The following is a 21,892-nucleotide window of genomic DNA, read 5'->3' on the forward strand; positions in this document are numbered from 1 at the left end:
AAAACGTTAATACCGATCATATCATGAATGTTTATAGAAGCATATTATCTACAAATCCTGTCCTTTCCTTGAAGAACAAGATGCTGACAATCTATTGGGCTGAAAGTGTCTCGTTAGTCTTTAAGGGTTTATTATAATGGGCAATTCGCGCATTAAAGTGAACTAATGAATATTCTATTTATTATTGTATACTTTAGTTTTGGAATAATTGAAACTGTAACGACGTATATCAACAAGATAAGGAAACTCCAAGGAAGTATTAGTGGGTGCGTTATTTGAAAATATAGCTGCAACCGGCGAGGCCAAACGATACTTCCAGTACCATACTTTGATCATCAGTTTCACATACACATATCTCCATTTGGATGACCATCAAATGGCTATTAAGAAAACAAAAGCACTGCTCTGATATTCGTCATGGCTTTAGCTCTCTTAAAATTCAGAGATTTATACGTCTGGTCTTTTTTAATAACTTCCGGTTTGGGAAAACACATGCTTACTTATTAGGTGTTAAAATCAGAAAGTTTAATGGTTCAAGCTCTCTTTCAAAGAAAGTAATTAGTACTCCCAGTTTGGATCAAGTCACTACAAGGTTACGGAAAACACATTCTTACAAGCCCCGTGATCCCCGTGATTCTATCGCAGGTATTAGTACTTCTAGTTTGCAGCACATCTCTTTCGACGTTTGTACGTTTGTACGATTGACAGTAATTGAACTAGGGGTTACGGGGCAATATGGCAAAATATGTGTTTACACATTGATTATTACATAATCATCCGCCCTTAGTCATTGGGCATCTAGTACTCAGTAATCAAAAGTCTACATACACATAAGAAACAGTTTGGACAGTATCGGGCCACTGATTATTGCGTTAACTCTGGTACAACATCGTCGGAGGGTGTTTCCTGCTGTTTGCTGCTCAGGACCAGTCACTTCCTACTCGAAACCGTCAATGTGTGATTTTGCATCAAAATGTAAATATGATATGTTGATTATGTAATGAATTTAATGAGACTGCCCAACACATTGTCAGTGGATGCCCAACTTTGGCACAAACACAGTATCTTAAGCGACATGATCGAGTGGCTCGATCATTTTATTACCGTCTTCGCCATGCTTGTGGTTTTGACACAGAGGTCCATCCATTGTACGACCCGGAATATGGAGAGGGCGTCATGGAAAATGATAAATACAAAATTCGTTGGAATAGGCCCGCCTACAGCCTAAGACGTATCAAGGCCAACAAACCTGATCTTGTCCTTTTTGATAAACCCAATGAAATCATTTATATCATTGAATGTTCTGTCCCTTTTGACATCAATGTGATTGACAAGATTCAGGAAAAACATGGCAAATATGCAGACCTCGCTTTCGAAATGTCACGCTTGCATCCCAAGTACCAAGTTGTCCGACTCCCCATTGTTTTCGGTGCCTTAGGTTTGGTACCTCCCAATCTGTTGACTGACATTAGGAGAGTACCCGGGTTTTCTACCAGGAATACAGCCCTTCTGACAATCTGGGTAATGCAGCAGTGTTGGGGAGTTTTCACATTCTACGAAAAGTTCTTGATGTGTTTGACTAGGCAGCGCGTCCTTGGAGAAGTCCCATTCGCTGTCTGAGCTGCGTTTAGAGGCAAGGGCCCTGAGCTGATGATGAGCCTAACCAGCCTGACTGTGATAGGATCACCCAAACCCGCTTTGCTGCATTTTTATTTTATTCTGTACATAATAATAATAATAATAATAATAATAATAATAATAATAATAATAATAATAACAATACCAATTCTGATGAATACATTCTGCCTTGAAGCCCTTTATGTATGTGGAAAGAGTATAATGAAGGATTTCGACTGTAGTGTAAACTGTTTTGTTCTAGATTTCTGACACCTTTCTGCTGTTTTGTTTTTAAATCGTAAGATTCTAAACACAAACAGTCTGATAATTCATAATTAGGCAGGTGATCAGGCCAATGATAGGTAAATATGACCCGAATATGCAATAAACAAAAAGCATCCTCCCTTATGGTGTCTATGAATTTATTTTCAGCAATCATCAGACGAACAAAGCGACATTGACACGGCTATTTGCATGAGTAGGCCTGCTTTGTAGATGGGCATAGATGATCGATTTCATTTCTGCAATCTAAAAGGTAAGTCACGCTTTACAGCTTTCCATTTTGACGTGACAGATATTATGATCATCTATTCCACCCGAATTCTATGTATGATCTGATCGTGGTAATACTTGTGTATTTCGCCAACAAACGAGAAACTGTCCTCAAATCAAATCTTAATTTATATTTTCATTGTATCTTTCACACACGCTGAAACGAGTCCAAATGTCAAATGTTTTTGTAGTGAAACTGAGTGCCCAATTTCATAAAAGCATTCCTAAAATAGGATAAATAAAAAACTATTCCTCGATATTTCAACTACAATATTTTGAAGTTTAACAATTGTATGTACCGTGAATATAGATAGCAACTTGACTTCTTGAAATAACTATTCACTGTAATGTGTATACTATTTTATGTAATTCAAACATCACTGTCTTCATTGACAACTAAATCGTTCTTAATTGCCATCGTCATTTAGTCATGACCATATATTTATTACAGTTTATTGGTTAATACCAGGTTCTATACCTAAGCTTCCCTAATCATCCTCTCCCACCTACCTACCAATATTGTGTCTATCTTACCCTACCAAACGACTCATTTTACAACCATATTAAATATTTTACACCAAGGTGCATAACTAGGACAGTATATTTTACAGCGTGATCAAAATCTGGTAGTGGTTTCTCCACAACCGATATAACTATTGATGTGATGTATAACCAGTTGACATCTATTCCATATGTTAACATCCTGAAACAATGTAGATTGAGTAAAATGTGCAATTTACAGTTTATAGAATACAAGTACCACTTTGTTTTCATGTGTTCATTTATCAAATTCTACGTTGTACATATCTAGCTCCATTTTACTTTCAGTCTCCAAATATCTTAATTTAATGAAGTTTATTCATGCGGCTTAAATTAATATATTAATGAAGGAGATGACCTGGAAACCATATTTAATTGCACCACTCCGCATAACAGTAACACAAAGCACTGAATGTCAACACACCCTATATTAATCAATGGAACAATGATAATATAGTCCTTTTAATCTTATGGGTCTGACTAAAACTAAACCTGTTTGAGTCAATTCATTTTAATTATCAATTTGTCATTACATAACCGAATCTTCAAGGTATTGCTTTAAACAAAGGGATATTTGAACATAAGAGATGGTTAAAGAAATACAAAACGGTTTTGAGTAATGGTAATTGATGGATACAAAAAAGGAAGGTCTTGATGTAACATGACAATCATCAGAACATATTGACGATGTATTGTACGTGTGCAAACAACCTAAGAAAGTTTATGATCCCCTACTCTTTGGGAAGGGTATAGATTAGTTCTCTCATATTCCAGAACCGAAACCCGCACTCTTCGCAGAGCTAGGTGTAGCCTGTCTAGCAGGTGGTTAGTATTGCATGCTGGCAGCATGGTCAGGAGGTGGCAGCACCACATTGAGACAGGTCTAGAGCTGCGTCCGGAATAGAAAGGATGTATTTAAGTAGCTATGGCAAGTATGTGAAGTATTAGAACGGCATGGCCTGAACATTTACCAAGGTGCAGGTGACGCTCAGTTGTATACACACCCCATATTCGTATACAAACATTCTCCACCGAACAGGAAGATGACTTATTTTGCATTGAACAGGAAGTAACCATAATTTGTCAAGGCAATATCAATGTCTCCCGAGACCGATGTGAGTAAATGTGTATGAACAGTAATTGATCTTTAGATTGAACCGATTGGCGTTGTCGGCGTACTCAAAAAGTAAAAATACATGACCCGCGCGAGTAACTTGATATTTGTCTCACACATATGAGATATACAGATTTACTTTTCAACGGCCCCCGTGGTCTAGTGGTAGAGTGTCTGACCGGAGGGCGGAAGGTTGAGGGCTCGATCCCCGGCCGCGTCATACCAAAAGACGGTCCTTGTTGTTACGCTGTCTAGGGCTCGGCGTTAACATGCTAAAACAAGGACTGGTCGGCTCGGAGTCAGTATGCTGTGTCTGAGTGGGGTACATGTTAAACTGCGGCGTGGTATGTCAGTAGGCTAGAACAATAAAATGTATATTAGTCCGGACTAGACACTACACTATCTGTAACTTGAGTTTGGTTATGCTTGCAAAGAATTTATTGCAAAACATGACAAAATCTGAAAACGTAAGAAGAATGAATAATGTTTTTCATAAGAAAAGAAGTTTAACTTACATCTTTGTGTGTTCCATTGTATTATCCATTTGAAATACACATAAAATTACTTATGGAGCATACACCGATATGAGTATCGCGTATCCCACTTCGTAGATTGTGTAAACATCACTAGCTCATGTAGTGCGCTCTCTGTGTAGACCAGGAAGTAACAGTCAATTCCTAGAATTGATAATTATTTGATATATTTGTTGTTATTTGTAAACAACGCCCTGTTGCTAGCGACGTACTGAAAGTAGTACTTAAAATAATGTTGGGGTAAATAGATTGTTTACATTGTACATTGCAGGTAGCATGATGGACAGTTTGTGTTTTCAGAAAGCTGAACGGTACAGTGATAAAATGTCTTGATGTAAATATATAGAGAGTTGCAAGCTGAGGGATGCTAAATTGTATTTCAGGAAGGATATGACAGGGTTACACTCTTCATCATACGGAAATACATAAGCGATTTCTATGGCGACAATTACATTATGTATAAAGCAATACCAGGAACTAGCTGTGTATCAACATGGGTACTTATGATGTACATGTACTACACAATCACAATGAGAAGGGTCCCACCATGGAAAGGAATCTTATCATTTCCTTCGTATTAAGATGGCAAGGAAGGTAACTTGATTTGTTTAGGTTTGGTGGCGGGGGGGGTCACAAAAGAAAGTATTCGTTACACCCCATTCAGCGTAAAAGGGGTATCCCGACTGCAAATGTACCTGATCTAAATTGACAGCAACCATCAATGCGATTAACATTCACGGATATGTCGAACCTTGACTTAGGGTTCTATCACTACTATTTAGACATGAATGTCAACAGTTGGCTATTAATATAATCATATTGAATCTTCTAATTTGAAAATACCTAATGAAATGAATCCGCGCTTTGTTGTTGTCTTCAAAAGTCATAACAGGACCATGCAGCGTGGAATGGTAACGTAACACTTTCCCTCTCGTTTCCAGTCGATATCTTCATTGACATTTGGAACAGTTTCCATCCCTACCTGTGGTGAACTATCAACCTCTCAGGAAGGCATACTAAAGCAAATGCTTTGCATGTCAACATGTGCATTTAGCATGACGCAGAGAGAAGTTAAAAATCTTGTATCTGAAAAGTGCATTTAATACGAAATTTATAGTAATCGAAGATGTTATTGAGAAGCGATGGGTTCATTCAGAAAACCACAAAATCTATAGTCTAACATGAACTTGCATCACCATATCGACTATTTCGATAGACCCTATGTTTTATAATAAGTGACAAGAATAAGCTCAAAACCTCTTAGAACTATACTTTATAATTCAATTAACACATTTGTACCTCTTGTTTCCAAATACTTATAAGTATGTGTCTACATCTTTGTAATCACGACACTGTGCTTTTGTGCAGTCATTAAGGAAGTCAATTTTATGCAGTGATATAAATGTTCTTCCTTGTTGAGTCAGATAGATGTGTTCAGTTATTACTCTATTCAAATGATTGTAGCTGCATGCTTTCTGAGGCCACGTGGAAAATAATATATGACTCAAAGCAGTCATGCCCCCTGGCATATTATGATGAGTAAACATAAATTTGGAATGGAAAAGAAATGAAATATGAATTAACACTTGCCAAAAACGAAATATGATTTACAATTTAATACTTTGATAACAAAACAAAAACAAATATAATTTTGAACTAATAACTTAACAACCCTTACAAATTTGTATGTGTTGAAAATTTGAATGCGTTCTACACTGTCCTACACTGTAGGAAATAACAATAAAATACGTCTTAGTGTGGACTCGACATTCATTCACACAACAAAGGCCACGATTGCTTCCAATGTGCTAAGTAAAACAGTATACACTTTAAAAGGTGTGAATTTTCTAACGGATATGCGACTTTGATATGAAGATATATGAAAAGCAAACTAAACAGCAAAAAAACATAAGTGTAGAACCGTGCCCGCATCTTACACACAGCCTTTGAGAATGAAATCCGCAAAACACTCGCCTTTGCGTAGCAGCTGATGCCAAGTTGATATAATTTATTTCGTGACATAACGGTCTATTAGCACCCAACTGTCATGCAAGCAATATCATACAGTGATTCCCTTATAGTATTTACCTTATCCCAGTGTATCGCTATCTTTATCAAAATGAAATAACAACCAGGCTCCAACGTTATTGAAACAGGAAATGTGAGAATCACTATCAAATATATCTATACCATTATCTACTTTGAACACACGCCTTTATAAAAAACTGTGTCTCATAAGGATATATTTTTTAATGTGGCTAGTAAGATTAAGAATGTATCTGTAAACTGCAGATGTCTGCTAGAGAAACACCCCGTTGAAAATAAAGAATACATGCGAAAGAGAACGTGTTCTTAACTTTGCCTTCAAGACATACATATGTCACTTGAAATGGCATCAACAATGGGGTATGAAAATGGGGTTACCGAGTATAATTGTTTCAGATACACTCTTCAAAAAAAGAAACGCACAGGTAGTATGTAGTTCACGGAACCTGGCTACACAAACAATTCGGTATATGAATTGGATATATGTTATTGGAAAATGTTTGTGGCCTGATATTCGACTAATTGTGCGTCAAAACGTAGCCATTGTCGATTTGCAATGTCTTAAACGGCATTGTTTTCAGACTTGTTAAAAGATGTCATGGAGGAAAACAGTAAAGCAAAATGCACGTGCAAGTCATGGCATTCGTAACTCGTGGTAGTGGCTATAAAAAGGCAAGCATAAGCCAATAATTTGTCATTCAATTGTCAACATTTTTCAAGTTCGCCATTTGCCGCCTTTGGGGCCGATACACACAGCTCAATTCCACTGCAGAACGTCCGAGAACCGGCCGACCAAGCGTTACCACCCCTGCAAAGGATTGCTACATTCGACTGTTCCACCTACGTTATCGCAATGCCACAGCTACGAAGACTGCAGGACGCATCCCTGGTTTGAGGAGGATATCGGACCAGACTGTCAGAAACCATCTTCGCGAGGCTAGAATCCGACCCAGAAGACCAGTTATCGTCCCTGTTTTGCAACAGATCCATCGACAGCGACGCTTGCGTTGGTGTCATACCTTACAGCCTTTGAATTTGAGAAACTTGAGACGCGCGTGGTTTAGCGATGAATCACGATTTTTTCTTCCCCTGCGACATGGAAGACAACGTGTTTATCGTCGTCGAAATTGGCGTTTTGCCCCACATCGTGTACGTAAATTTGACAATTTCGGTGGCGGTAGTATCATGGTGTGGGGGCCATATCCTACAACACGAGATCAGACTTGGTTGTGGTTCAGAAAAATATGACAGCAAATCGCTACATTAATCAAATTCTTCAACCTCACTTTCTTCCAAACATTAACCGCCAGAGGGAGCTGTTTCAACAGGACAACGCTCCATCGCACACAGTTGGTGTCACGGTAGACTACCTTCACAATGACTACCTTCATCAACGGCTTGTCCTGGCCGTCGAGATCTACAGATCTCAAACCAACACCTCTGGGTTGAACTCGATCGACGTATACGTCAACGTCAGAACACGCCGCGGATACTCCCACAACTGGCACAACGCGTTACATGCAATGCCTTTGTACAACGACAACATGTGACTATCGAGCTCCAATATTTCATATTTGTAGCTATGCTATTAAATTAAATATATAGGCTTTATTAGGTACAATAAATTTACTAAAAATCTATCTGGTGTAGGTCAAACACGAGACGCGTAGCCATTCTTTTTAACACCCATTTGAAATTCAAATTCAAGAATTCACAAAATATGGTATTGTTCATTTTACAGTTGCAGACATTACCGTCGATGGCACAAGGTCAACAGTTACTAATTTACTAAATCCGACGATAACAATAGGGCTACCAGCGATTCTGGCTTTGCGCCCTAACTATGCAGATATAACATGAGAAAGGAATTGAAAGGAAAAGGGGGTCGCCATCCTGGAATTTCAGAGGCTAAGGTTTTTTGTCTGAATAGTTAATACTAATACACTGTTGATATTATCATTTGGGTGATTATACTTGTTTCCTATTCTACAAGTACAAAAGGAGTAACTTCCTTTGACCAAATATTGTCAAAATGTATGACCACTAACATTCAAGAGATTCTTTCCAGACAGTTTGGCTTAATCAATTTGCTACAATCAAATTGGTAGGGCAGAGGAATATTATAGATAAATCATAGTTTTGATGAATATGGTTTACGGGTTTACTTAAATTCGATTAATTAAAGATAAAATGTATTATTATGGAGAAATACTTTGAAATGCTTCGGCTTTTGCACAATACACCCACAAATTGGAAGGACACTATCAACAGTAATTGAAACAATTGCACACATAACAAATACAACATCATTACCATGAACATTCAAGATATACTTTTCTAGCCAGTTTGGCTTAATACTTACATAAACTTGATGAAATAAGAAAAAATATATATTTAAGATTTTAAATGACAGGTGCCTGGGACAGAATGAGTTTATTCAAATTCTGTTTGTGCTTTCTGCCAATGGCAACTTCCTGAACTGACTTATCCCACTCTGGATTTCAAATCAGTTATTCTCTACTTTTGGAAACATTTTAGAGAAAACTAGGAGGCAAATCAACATCTTTTCCACTTATTTTAAAAACAAAAAAGAAAGAAGACAGAAAATATTTAGATGAAAGGATATGCAAATAGATAAGGGACTTAGGGAAATATTTTGAACATAAGGGAATCAAAGTTGTCCGTCTTATCTAAATATGAGTATTTTTTGAAAACCTAAAAGAAGAAGAAGAAGAATGAAGGGACATTCAAATTAGAAAGAGAATCCAGGTACGAGAAAGAAAGGAAAACATCATTATTGTTTTGCCATCTTAAAACAGGAACTTTATTAGTAAACTAATTAACAGTATTATCACCGATAAAGGGTTTGTTAATAATCGATAGACAATTCATTATAACTGAACAAAGAATTTAATAAGAAATTATACTCTACACCTAGAGAAATAAGTTATGATAGGATAAATTTTTAACATAACACACCAAACCATAGTTAAATCACTGTTTGATAACTAAGTAAACATACTCAAAATGTTTGGCCAGTTTGGCTTAATACTTTAATTACTGAGATGAAATAAGAAAAAATATAACTTTAAGGGGTAATACTTGGATAACAACGGAACTATTTGCATAGAAAATTACTAAAACATTATTAGGACAAACATTAAAGATAGTTTGGCTTAATAATGTTGCTACAATCAAATTGGTAGGACCACAGAGGTATAATCTACATAAGGGATATCTTCGATGAACACGGTTTACTTACACATGATCAATTAAAGAAAAAATATTATATTTAGGGGAAACACTTAGATTATCTTCAGCTTTTGCATGCTATATCCACAAAATGAAAGGATGCTTTTAACAGTAATAGAAATATTTGTTATCACAAACATTCAAGTTATTCTTTTCCATCCAGTTTGGCTTAACAATGTTGCTACAACCAAATTGGTAGGACAGAGAGGCATAATAAGGATAAAAAGGATGGTTTACTTAAATTCGGTGAATTAAAGACAAAATATAATATTATGGAGAAATAATTTGAAATGTTTTGGCTTTTGCACACTATACCCACAAATTGGAAGGATACAGTCATTGAAATATTTGCACACATAATAAATACAACATCATTACTAAGAATATTCAAGATATACTTTTCAAGCCAGTGTGGCTTAATACTTTCATAAATTCGATGAAATAAGAAAAAAATATAATATTAAGGGGTGATACTTGGATACCAATAGAAATATTTGCATAGATAATTACTAAAACATCATTAGGACAAACATTCAAGATATTCTTTTACAGCCAGTTTGACTTAATAATGTTGCTACAATCAAATTGGTAGAACCACAGAGGCATAATCTACATAAAGAATATCTTCGATGAACACGGTTTACTTAAACGTGATCAATTAATGAAAAAATATAATATTAAGGGGAAACGATTAGATTATCTTCAGCTTTTGCATGCTATATCCACAAAATGAAAGGATACTATTAACAGTAATAGAAATATGTGTTATCACAAACATTCAAGTTATTCTTTTCCATCCAGTTTGGCTTAACAATGTTGCTACAATCAAATTGGTAGGACAGAGGCATGATAACGATAAATGATATCTTTGATGAACATGGTTTACTTAAATTTGATGAATTAAAGACAGAATATATTATTATGGAGAAATACTTTGAAATGCTTCGGCTTTTGCATACTACACCAACAAGTTAGAAGGATACTATCAACAGTAATTGAAACAATTTTACACATTATAAAGACAACATCATTACCATGAACATTCAAGATATACTTTTCCAGCCAGTTTGCCTTACCACTTTCATAAATTTGATGAAATATGAAAAAAATATAATATTAAGGGGAGATACTTGGATAACAATAGAAATATTTGCATAGATAGTTACTAAAACATTTTTATGACAAACATTCAAGATATTCCTTTTCAGCCAGTTTGACTTAATTATGTTGCTACAATCAAATTGGTAGGACCACTGGGACATAATCTACATTAAGGATTTCTTTGATGAACATGGTTTACTTAAACGTGATCAATTAAAGAAAAATATAATATTTAGGGAAAACGCTTAGATTGTCTTCAGCTTTTGCATGCTGTATCCACAAAATGGAAGGATACGATTAACACTAACAGAAACATTTATAAACACACACACACACACACACACACACACACACACACACACACACACACACACACACACACACACACACACACACACACACACACACACACACACTCTCACACACACATTCAAGGTATTCTTTTCCAGTTTGGCTGAATCATGTTGCTGCAATTAAATTTGTAGAACAGAGATATATTATGGATAAATAATGTCTGTGATGAAATAAAGCAAAAATATAATATTATGGGGAGATCGATGAATTAAAGAAAATATTTAATATTAAGGGTAGATTCTTGGATTATTTTCATCTTTTGCACACTATACCATTTGCATATTTGCATGTATGATTTTGGAATCAGCAATGAAGCCCTTGCTTTACTTAGATACTGTAGGTGATAGCGGTTATTTTATGAGAAAATGATTTCAACTTGTATTCCCGGTTTCTGACCAACCAACTCGACCAACTACGACCTACAACACTTGAACAATATACCAAGCAAAATATTCATGTACTAATTTAATCACAACCAAGCAGACAATAGTGAAACATGGACTAACAACACTAAACTACTTCAACTTACTAATTTTTGCAATTTTGGTTTCAAGATGAGTGCATGTACTAATATTTATAGATTCGACCAAAACATTGATGATGACAAATATAGATAGATAGATAGAGGTATATATATCAAACTTGAAGAATACTCTAAAAAGAAGCTAAAAAAACCAACTTGAACATCATTCAATACTGTAAGAACTTGGAAAGGTGTAAATTACTCAAATTCTTCCTAATCAAGTAAATATATATATGTATATATATAGAAGACAGCCTAACACTAAACTCTGACCAAAGTACATATTAGCATCTTATTTATATTTTACCTTACAGCCTTGGAATTTGAGAAACTTGAGACGCGTGTGGTTTAGCGATGAATCACGGTTTTTTCTTCCCCTGCGAGATGGAAGACAACGTGTTGATCGTCGTCGAAATTGGCGTTTTGCCCCACATCGTGTACGTGAATTTGACAATTTCGGTGGCGGTAGTATCATGGTGTGGGGGCCATATCCTACAATACGAGATCAGACTTGGTTGTGGTTCAGAAAAATATGATAGCAAATCGCTACATTAATCAAATTCTTCAACCTCACTTTCTTCCAAACATTAACCGCCAGAGGGAGCTGTTTCAACAGGACAACGCTCCATCGCACACAGCTCGTGTCACGGTAGACTACCTTCACAATGACTACCTTCATCAACGGCTTTTCCTGGCCGTCGAGATCTACAGATCTCAAACCAACACCTCTGGGTCGAACTCGATCGACGTATACGTCAACGTCAGAACACGCCGCGGATACTCCCACAACTGGCACAACGCGTTACATGCAATGCCTTTGTACAACGACAACATGTGACTATCGAGCTCCAATATTTCATATTTGTATCTATGCTATTAAATTAAATATATAGGTTTTATTAGGTACAATAAATTTACTAAAAATCTATCTGGTGTAGGTCAAACACGAGACGCGTAGCCATTCTTTTTAACACCCATTTGAAATTCAAATTCAAGAATTCACAAAATATGGTATTGTTCATTTTACAGTTGCAGACATTACCGTCGATGGCACAAGGTCAACAGTTACTAATTTACTAAATCCGACGATAACAATAGGGCTTCCAGCGATTCTGGCTTTGCGCCCTAACTATGCAGATATAACATGAGAAAGAAATTGAAAGGAAAAAGGGGTCGCCATCCTGGAATTTCAGAGGCTAAGGTTTTTTGTCTGAATAGTTAATACTAATACACTGTTGATATTATCATTTGGGTGATTATACTTGTTTCCTATTCCACAAGTACAAAAGGAGTAACTTCCTTTGACCAAATATTGTCAAAATGTATGACCACTAACATTCAAGAGATTCTTTCCAGACAGTTTGGCTTAATCAATTTGCTACAATCAAATTGGTAGGGCAGAGGAATATTATAGATAAAGGATAATTTTGATGAACATGGTTTACGGGTTTACTTAAATTCGATTAATTAAAGACAAAATATAATATTATGGAGAAATACTTCGAAATGCTTCGGCTTTTGCACAATACACCCACAAATAGGAAGGATACTATCAACAGTAATTGAAACAATTGCACACATAATAAATACTACATCATTACCATGAACATTCAAGATATACTTTTCTAGTCAGTTTGGCTTAATACTTACATAAACTTGATGAAATAAGAAAAAATATATAATTAAGATTTTAATTGACAGGTGGCTGGGACAGAATGAGTTTATTCAAATTCTGTTTGTGCTTTCTGCCAATGGCAACTTCCTGAACTGACTTATCCCACTCTGGATTTCAAATCAGTTGTTCTCTAATTTTGGAAACATTTTAGAGAAAACTAGGAGGCAAATCAACATCTTTTCCACTTATTTAAAAAACAAAAAAGAAAGAAGAAAGAAAAGATTTAGATGAAAGGATATGCAAATAGATAAGGGACTTAGGGAAAGAATTTTGAACATAAGGGAATCAAAGTTGTCCGTCTTATCTAAATATGAGTATTTTTTGAAAACCTAAGAAGAAGAAGAAGAAGAATGAAGGGACATTCAAATTAGAAAGAGAATCCAGGTACGAGAAAGAAAGGAAAACATCATTATTGTTTTGCCATCTTAAAACAGGAACTATATTAGTAAACCAATTAACAGTATTATCACCGATAAAGGGGAGTTAATAATCGATAGACAATTCATTATAACTGAACAAAGAATTTAATAAGAAATTATACTCTACACCTAGAGAAATAAGTTATGATAGGATAAATTTTTAACATAACACACCAAACCATAGTTAAATCACTGTTTGATAACTAAGTAAACATACTCAAAATGTTTGGCCAGTTTAGCTTAATACTTTAATTACTGAGATGAAATAAGAAAAAATATAACTTTAAGGGGTAATACTTGGATAACAACGGAAATATTTGCATAGAAAATTACTAAAACATTATTAGGACAAACATTGAAGATAGTTTGGCTTAATAATGTTGCTACAATCAAGTTGGTAGGACCACAGAGGTATAATCTACATAAGGGATATCTTCGATGAACACGGTTTACTTACACAGGATCAATTAAAGAAAAAATATTATATTTAGGGGAAACACTTAGATTATCTTCAGCTTTTGCATGCTATATCCACAAAATGAAAGGATGCTTTTAACAGTAATAGAAATATTTGTTATCACAAACATTCAAGTTATTCTTTTCCATCCAGTTTGGCTTAACAATGTTGCTACAACCAAATTGGTAGGACAGAGAGGCATAATAAGGATAATAAGAATGGTTTACTTAAATTCGGTGAATTAAAGACAAAATATAATATTATGGAGAAATATTTTGAAATGTTTTGGCTTTTGCACACTATACCCACAAATTGGAAGGATACAGTCATTGAAATATTTGCACACATAATAAATACAACATCATTACCAAGAATATTCAAGATATACTTTTCCAGCCAGTGTGGCTTAATACTTTCATAAATTCGATGAAATAAGAAAAAATATGATATTAAGGGGTGATACTTGGATACCAATAGAAATATTTGCATAGATAATTACTAAAACATCATTAGGACAAACATTCAAGATATTCTTTTACAGCCAGTTTGACTTAATAATGTTGCTACAATCAAATTGGTAGAACCACAGAGGCATAATCTACATAAAGAATATCTTCGATACATAGTTTACTTAAACGTGATCAATTAAAGAAGACATATTATATTTAGGGTAAACGCTTAGATTATCTTCAGCTTTTGCATGCTATATCCACAAAATGAAAGGATACTATTAACAGTAATAGAAATATGTGTTATCACAAACATTCAAGTTATTCTTTTCCATCCAGTTTGGCTTAACAATGTTACTACAATCAAATTGGTAGGACAGAGGCATGATAAGGATAAATGATACTTTGATGAACATGGTTTACTTAAATTTGATGAATTAAAGACAGAATATATTATTATGGCGAAATACTTTGAAATGCTTCGGCTTTTGCACAATACACCCACAAATTAGAAGGATACTATCAACAGTAATTGAAACAATTTTACACATTATAAAGACAACATCATTACCATGAACATTCAAGATATACTTTTCCAGCCAGTTTGCCTTACCACTTTCATAAATTTGATGAAATATGAAAAAATATAATATTAAGGGGAGATACTTGGATAACAATAGAAATATTTGCATAGATAGTTACTAAAACATTTTTATGACAAACATTCAAGATATTCCTTTCCAGCCAGTTTAACTTAATAATGTTGCTACAATCAAATTGGTAGGACCACTGGGACATAATCTACATAAAGGATTTCTTTGATGAACATGGTTTACTTAAACGTGATCAATTAAAGAAAAATATAATATTTAGGGGAAACGCTTAGATTGTCTTCAGCTTTTGCATGCTGTATCCACAAAATGGAAGGATACGATTAACACTAACAGAAACATTTATAAACACACACACACACACACACACACACACACACACACACACACACACACACACACACACACACACACACACACACATTCAAAGTATTCTTTTCCAGTTTGGCTGAATCATGTTGCTGCAATTAAATTTGTAGAACAGAGATATATTATGGATAAATAATGTCTGTGATGACATAAAGCAAAAATATAATATTAAGGGGAGATCGATGAATTAAAGAAAATATTTAATATTAAGGGTAGATTCTTGGATTATTTTCATCTTTTGCACACTATACCATTTGCATATTTGCATGTATGATTTTGGAATCAGCAATGAAGCCCTTGTTTTACTTCGATACTGTAGGTGATAGCGGTTATTTTATGAGAACTTGATTTCAACTTGTATTCCCGGTTTCTGACCAACCAACTCGACCAACTACGACCTACAACACTTGAACAATATACCAAACAAACATATTCATGTACTAATTTAATCACAACACCCAAACAGACAATAGTGAAACATGGACTTACAATACTAAACTACTTCAACTTACTAATTTTTGCAATTTTGGTTTCAAGATGAGTGCATGTACTAATATTTATAGATTCGAAGAATACATTTAAGATGACAAATATAGATAGATAGATAGATAGATAGATAAATAGATAGATAGATAGATAGATAGATAGATAGATAGATAGATAGATAGATAGATAGATAGATAGAGGTATATATATCATACTTGAAGAATACTCTAAAAAGAAGCTCCAAAAAACAACTTGAACATCATTCAATACTGTAAGAACCTGGAAAGGTGTAAATTACTCAAATTCTTCCTAATCAAGTAAATATATATATATGTGTATATATATATAGAAGACAGCCTAACACTAAACTCTGACCAAAGTACATATTAGCATCTTATTTATATTTTGTAAATGTATGTATATACATCATATCAGTGATCGAAAGAAGATTTACTGATTGATTTAATTAAAATGCAGGATAGAAAGTAAGTGATCTCGAGTCGAGTAAAATGTTCAGTTGTGCACATTAAATACTAAATCGCATTTTCACTAAAATATATATCAGTTTGGAAGAATCAGCAGCATATATAAATACGTAGATCGTAAGGGATTTTCCACCAGGGAAAACAAAGTTTACCGCTGTGGGTATGCCCACGTGATCCTATCTAGGTCACATGGCTGGCTGTCTGCACCTGACTGGTGAGTTTCGTTCGTTTCCTCTTTTTACATTTGGCATGTTTGTTTATTGGACATAACTATTCTTATAGTGGTACACAAAATGACCAAGCAAATATAGGACATTCTTAAATATAAGTAGTAGATAATCGACATCCTATATTATATATATTATACACAACTAGTGCCTTCTCAGACCGTGGCAAGTTATCACAATGGCGGGATGGCTCTTGATTCATTTGGACGTAACCATAGTGATTTGAGGAAGCGTCATACCTAACCATTTTTTTACACCTCACAAACGCAATCGTAAACTGTCTGTAATATTGTTCACTTTGTCGTGATCTACTTGTCATATGTTACAATAAGACGTTGCTGACGATGCTATAGTCTGCCTGTGAGGTAGCTGAAAATGGTTGAATACGCCGTCATATACAGTAGACTGCTTCAATCTTGAATGTTATGTCTATCTCATGTCACTATTTAGACATCATTGAATTTATAAATACGCCTCGAACTTCACATTCACTCGATATCTCGAACCTAGAATTTGGGCGTTAGTCAATCATCTACAATATAATTTGTGTAATTGTCCAACCTCAATTGATTTTTTAAAACATATCCATGTGCACACCCATACATCGTAATAAAAGCAATATAATATTGTCTTTCATGAATCTGTAAACTGTGGTCAAACAGTATAGATCGGTTTTAACAATGACCTCAATTTAATCTTGCCTTGTGAGATGTAACTACGATGTCACGATCAGTAATTGCCGGACGTGGGTGTAATAAAAAGGCAGAAATATATGGGTTATATGTGTGTTATCTGTATCTCAAATTATATTTCGAACCTGAAGGGTTGGAGTCCACGATAGCTGTAACATGTTTGACCACGTCATAGTATATCCTTACACTGGTTGGGTCCACTGGTATGCGTTGGTTCAGACGGATTTCGCCTCAGTTAACATACTGCTATGATATGTGGTTTTATAAAAAACATTAAGAGGAAAGGATATGCAAATAGAAAAGGGACTTAGGGAACGAATTTTGAACAAAAGGGATTCAGAGCTGTACGTCTTATCTAAATATAAGTATTTTTTTGTAAACCTAAAAGAAGAAGAAGAAGAATGAAGGGCAATACAATTAAGAAACAGAATCCAGGTACGAGAAAGGAAGCAAAATATCGTTATTGTTTTGCCATCTTAAATTAGGAACTATATTAGTAAACTAATTAACAGTATTATCACCGATAAAGGGGAGTTAATAATCGATAGACAAATCATTATAACTGAACAAAGAATTTAATAAGAAATTATACTCTACACCTAGAGAAATAAGTTGTGATAGGATGACTTTTTAACATAACATACCCAAACACAGTTAAATCCCTGTTTGATACTTAAGTAAACATACTCAAAATGACTGTCAAGTATGACTTAATACTTTAATTATTTCGATGAAATAAGAGAACATATAATATTAAGGGTTGATACTTGCATGACAACAGAAACACGTGCATAGATAATTACTAAAACATCATTAGGACAAACATTCAAGATATTCCTTTCCAGCCAGTTTGGCTTAATCCACATAAAGGATATCTTTGATGAACACGGTTTACTTAAACGTGATCAATTAATAAAAAAATAAAATATTTAGGGGAAACGATTAGATTATCTTCAGCTGTTGCATGCTATATCCTCAAAATGGAAGGATACTATTACCAGTAATAGAAATATTTGTTATCACAAACATTCAAGTTATTCTTTTCCATCCAGTTTGGCTTAACAATGTTGCTACAATCAAATTGGTAGGACAGAGGCATAATAACGATAAATGATATCTTTGATCAACATGGTTTACTTAAATTTGATGAATAAAAAGACAAAATATATTATTATGGCGAAATACTTTTAAATGCTTCGGCTTTTGCACACTATACCAACAAATTGGAAGGATGGTATCAAGAATAATTAAAACATTTGCACACAAAATAAATACAACATCATCAGCACGAACATTCAAGATCTACTTCTCCTGCCAGTTTGGCCTTATACTTTCATAAATTTGATGAAATAAGAAAAAAATATATAATTAAGATTTTAAATGACAGGTGGCTGGGACAGAATAAGTTTATTCAAATTCTGTTTGTGCTTCCTACCAATTGTAACTTCCTGGACTGACCTATCCCACTCTGGATTTCAAATCAGTTATTCGGACGTGTGTGTAACAGAAAGGCAGAAATATATTGGTTATATGTGTGTTATCTGTATCTCAAATTATATTTTGAACCTGAAGGGTTGGAGTCCACTATAGCTGTAACATGTTTGACCACGTCATAGTATATCCTTAGAATGGGTTGGTCCACTGGCATGCGTTGGTTCAGACAGATTTCGCCTCAGTTAACATACTGCTATTATATGTGGCATTATTTTATATTTCACTTACACAAAGCATTTTTTATGAAACAATTCATGTAGTGATGCTTACATATAATGGTTATGCTAACTGAGGCCTTGTCAGTTGGAACAGCTACACACTTTCATGTAGGGCAGCCAGATTTTAAATGTCAGGTGGCTGAATTAGAATGAGTTTAGTCAAATTCTGTTTGTGCTTCCTACCGATGGTAACTTCCTGAACTGACTTATCCGACTCTGGATTTCAAATCAGCTTTTCTCTACTTTTGGAAACATTTTAGAGAAAACCAAGAGGCAAATCAACATCTTTTCCACAAATTTAAACAAAGAACAAAGGAGAAAAAAACATTAAGAGGAAAGGATATGGAAATAGAAAAGGGACTTAGGGAACGAATTTTGAACAAAAGGGATTCAGAGCTGTACGTCTTATCTAAATATAAGTATTTTTTTGAAAACCTAAAAGAAGAAGAAGAAGAATGAAGGGCAATACAATTAAGAAACAGAATCCAGGTACGAGAAAGGAAGAAAATATCGTTATTGTTTTGCCATCTTAAATCAGGAACTATATTAGTAAACTAATTAACAGTATTATCACCGATAAAGGGGAGTTAATAATCGATAGACAAATCATTATAACTGAACAAAGAATTTAATAAGAAATTATACTCTACACCTAGAGAAATAAGTTGTGATAGGATGACTTTTTAACATAACATACCCAAACACAGTTAAATCCCTGTTTGATACTCAAGTAAACATACTCAAAATGACTGTCCAGTATGACTTAATACTTTAATTATTTCGATGAAATAAGAGAACATATAATATTAAGGGGTGATACTTGCATGACAACAGAAACGCTTGCATAGATAATTACTAAAACATCATTAGGACAAACATTCAAGATATTCCTTTCCAGCCAGTTTGGCTTAATCCACATAAAGGATATCTTTGATGAACACGGTTTACTTAAACGTGATCAATTAATGAAAAAATATAATATTTAGGGGAAACGATTAGATTATCTTCAGTTGTTGCATGCTATATCCACAAAATGGAAGGATACTATTAACACAAATAGAAATATTTGCATATATTATTAATAAAACATTATTATCACCAACATTCAAGTTATTCTTTTGCATCCAGTTTGCCTTCACAATGTTTCTACAATCAAATTGGTAGGACAGAGGCATAATAAGGATAAATGATATCGTTGATGAACATGGTTTACTTAAATTCAATGAATTAAAGACAGAATATATTATTATGGAGAAATACTTTGAATTGCTTCGGCTTTTGCACACTATACCAACAAATTGGAAGGATCTTATCAACAATATTTGAAATATTTGTACACAAAATAAATACAACATCATCAGCACGAACATTCAAGATATACTTTTCCAGTCAGTTTGGCTTATACTTTCATAAATATGATGAAATAAGAAAAAAAAAAACATTAAGATTTTAAATGACAGGTGGCTGGGACAGAATGAGTTTATTCAAATTCTGTTTGTGCTTCCTACCCAATGGTAACTTCCTGAACTGACTTATCCCACTCTGGATTTCAAATCAATTTTTCTCTACTTTTGGAAACATTTTAGAGAAAACTAAGAGGCAAATCAACATCTTTTCCACTTATTGAAAGAACAAAAAAGAAAAAAAGAAAGAAAACATTAAGTGGAAAGGATATGCAAATAGATAAGGGACTAAGGGAACGAATTTTGAACAAAAGGGATTCAGAGCTGTACGTCTTATCTAAATATAAGAATTTTTTGAAAACCTAAAAGAAGAAGAATGAAGGGAAATACAAATTAGAAACAGAATCCAGGTACGAGAAAGAAAGGAAAACATCGTTATTGTTTTGCCATCTTAAAACAGGAACTTTATTAGTAAACTAATTAACAGTATTATCACCGATAAAGGGGAGTTAATAATCGATAGACAAATCATTATAACTGAACAAAGAATTTAATAAGAAATTATACTCTACACCTAGAGAAATAAGTTATGATAGGATGAATTTTTAACATAACACACCAAACCATAGTTAAATTACTGTTTGATAACTAAGTAAACATACTGAAAAGGTTTGGCCAGTTTGGCTTAATAATTTAATTAATTGGATGAAATAAGAAAAAATATAATATTAAGGGGTGATACTCGGATACCAATAGAAATATTTGCATAGATAATTACTAAAACATTTTTATGACAAACATTCAAGATACTCTTTTCCAGCCAGTTTGACTTAATAATGTTGCTACAATCAAATTGGTAGAGCCACAGAGGCATAATCTACATAAAGAATATCTTCGATGAACATGGTTTACTTAAACGTGATGAATTAAAGAAAAAATATTTTATTTAGGGGAAATGCTTAGATTATCTTCAGCTTTTCCATGCTATATCCACAAAATGGAAGGATACTATTAACTCAAATAGAAATATTGGCATATATTATTAATAAACCATTATTATCACAAATATTCAAGATATTCGTTTCCATCCAGTTTGGCTTAATAATGTTGCTACAATCAAATTGGATGGACAGAGGCATATTATGGATAAATGACATCTGTGATCAACTATAGAAAAAATATAATATTTAGGGGAAATGCTTAGATTATCTTCAGCTTTTGCATGCTATATCCACAAAATGGAAGGATACTATTTATAGTAAAAGAAATATTTGT

At 34.1% G+C, this 21,892-nt stretch overlaps 1 long non-coding RNA gene across 2 annotated transcripts in view; it reads left to right on the forward strand.

The window, feature by feature from the left end:
- Positions 1-21,892, forward strand: part of LOC124127398 — a 119,247-nt gene that overhangs the window by 2,467 nt on the left and 94,888 nt on the right. For both annotated transcript variants that reach the window (XR_006859945.2, XR_006859946.2), the window contains exon 2: positions 2,050-2,152. This is a non-coding gene — a long non-coding RNA (uncharacterized LOC124127398). The remainder of the gene's footprint in view (positions 1-2,049; positions 2,153-21,892) is intronic.

This window comes from Haliotis rufescens, unplaced genomic scaffold (assembly GCF_023055435.1).
Source record: "Haliotis rufescens isolate VD_foot unplaced genomic scaffold, xgHalRufe1.0.p SCAF_3, whole genome shotgun sequence".
In the NCBI taxonomy this organism is placed as follows: Eukaryota; Metazoa; Mollusca; class Gastropoda; order Lepetellida; family Haliotidae; genus Haliotis; species Haliotis rufescens.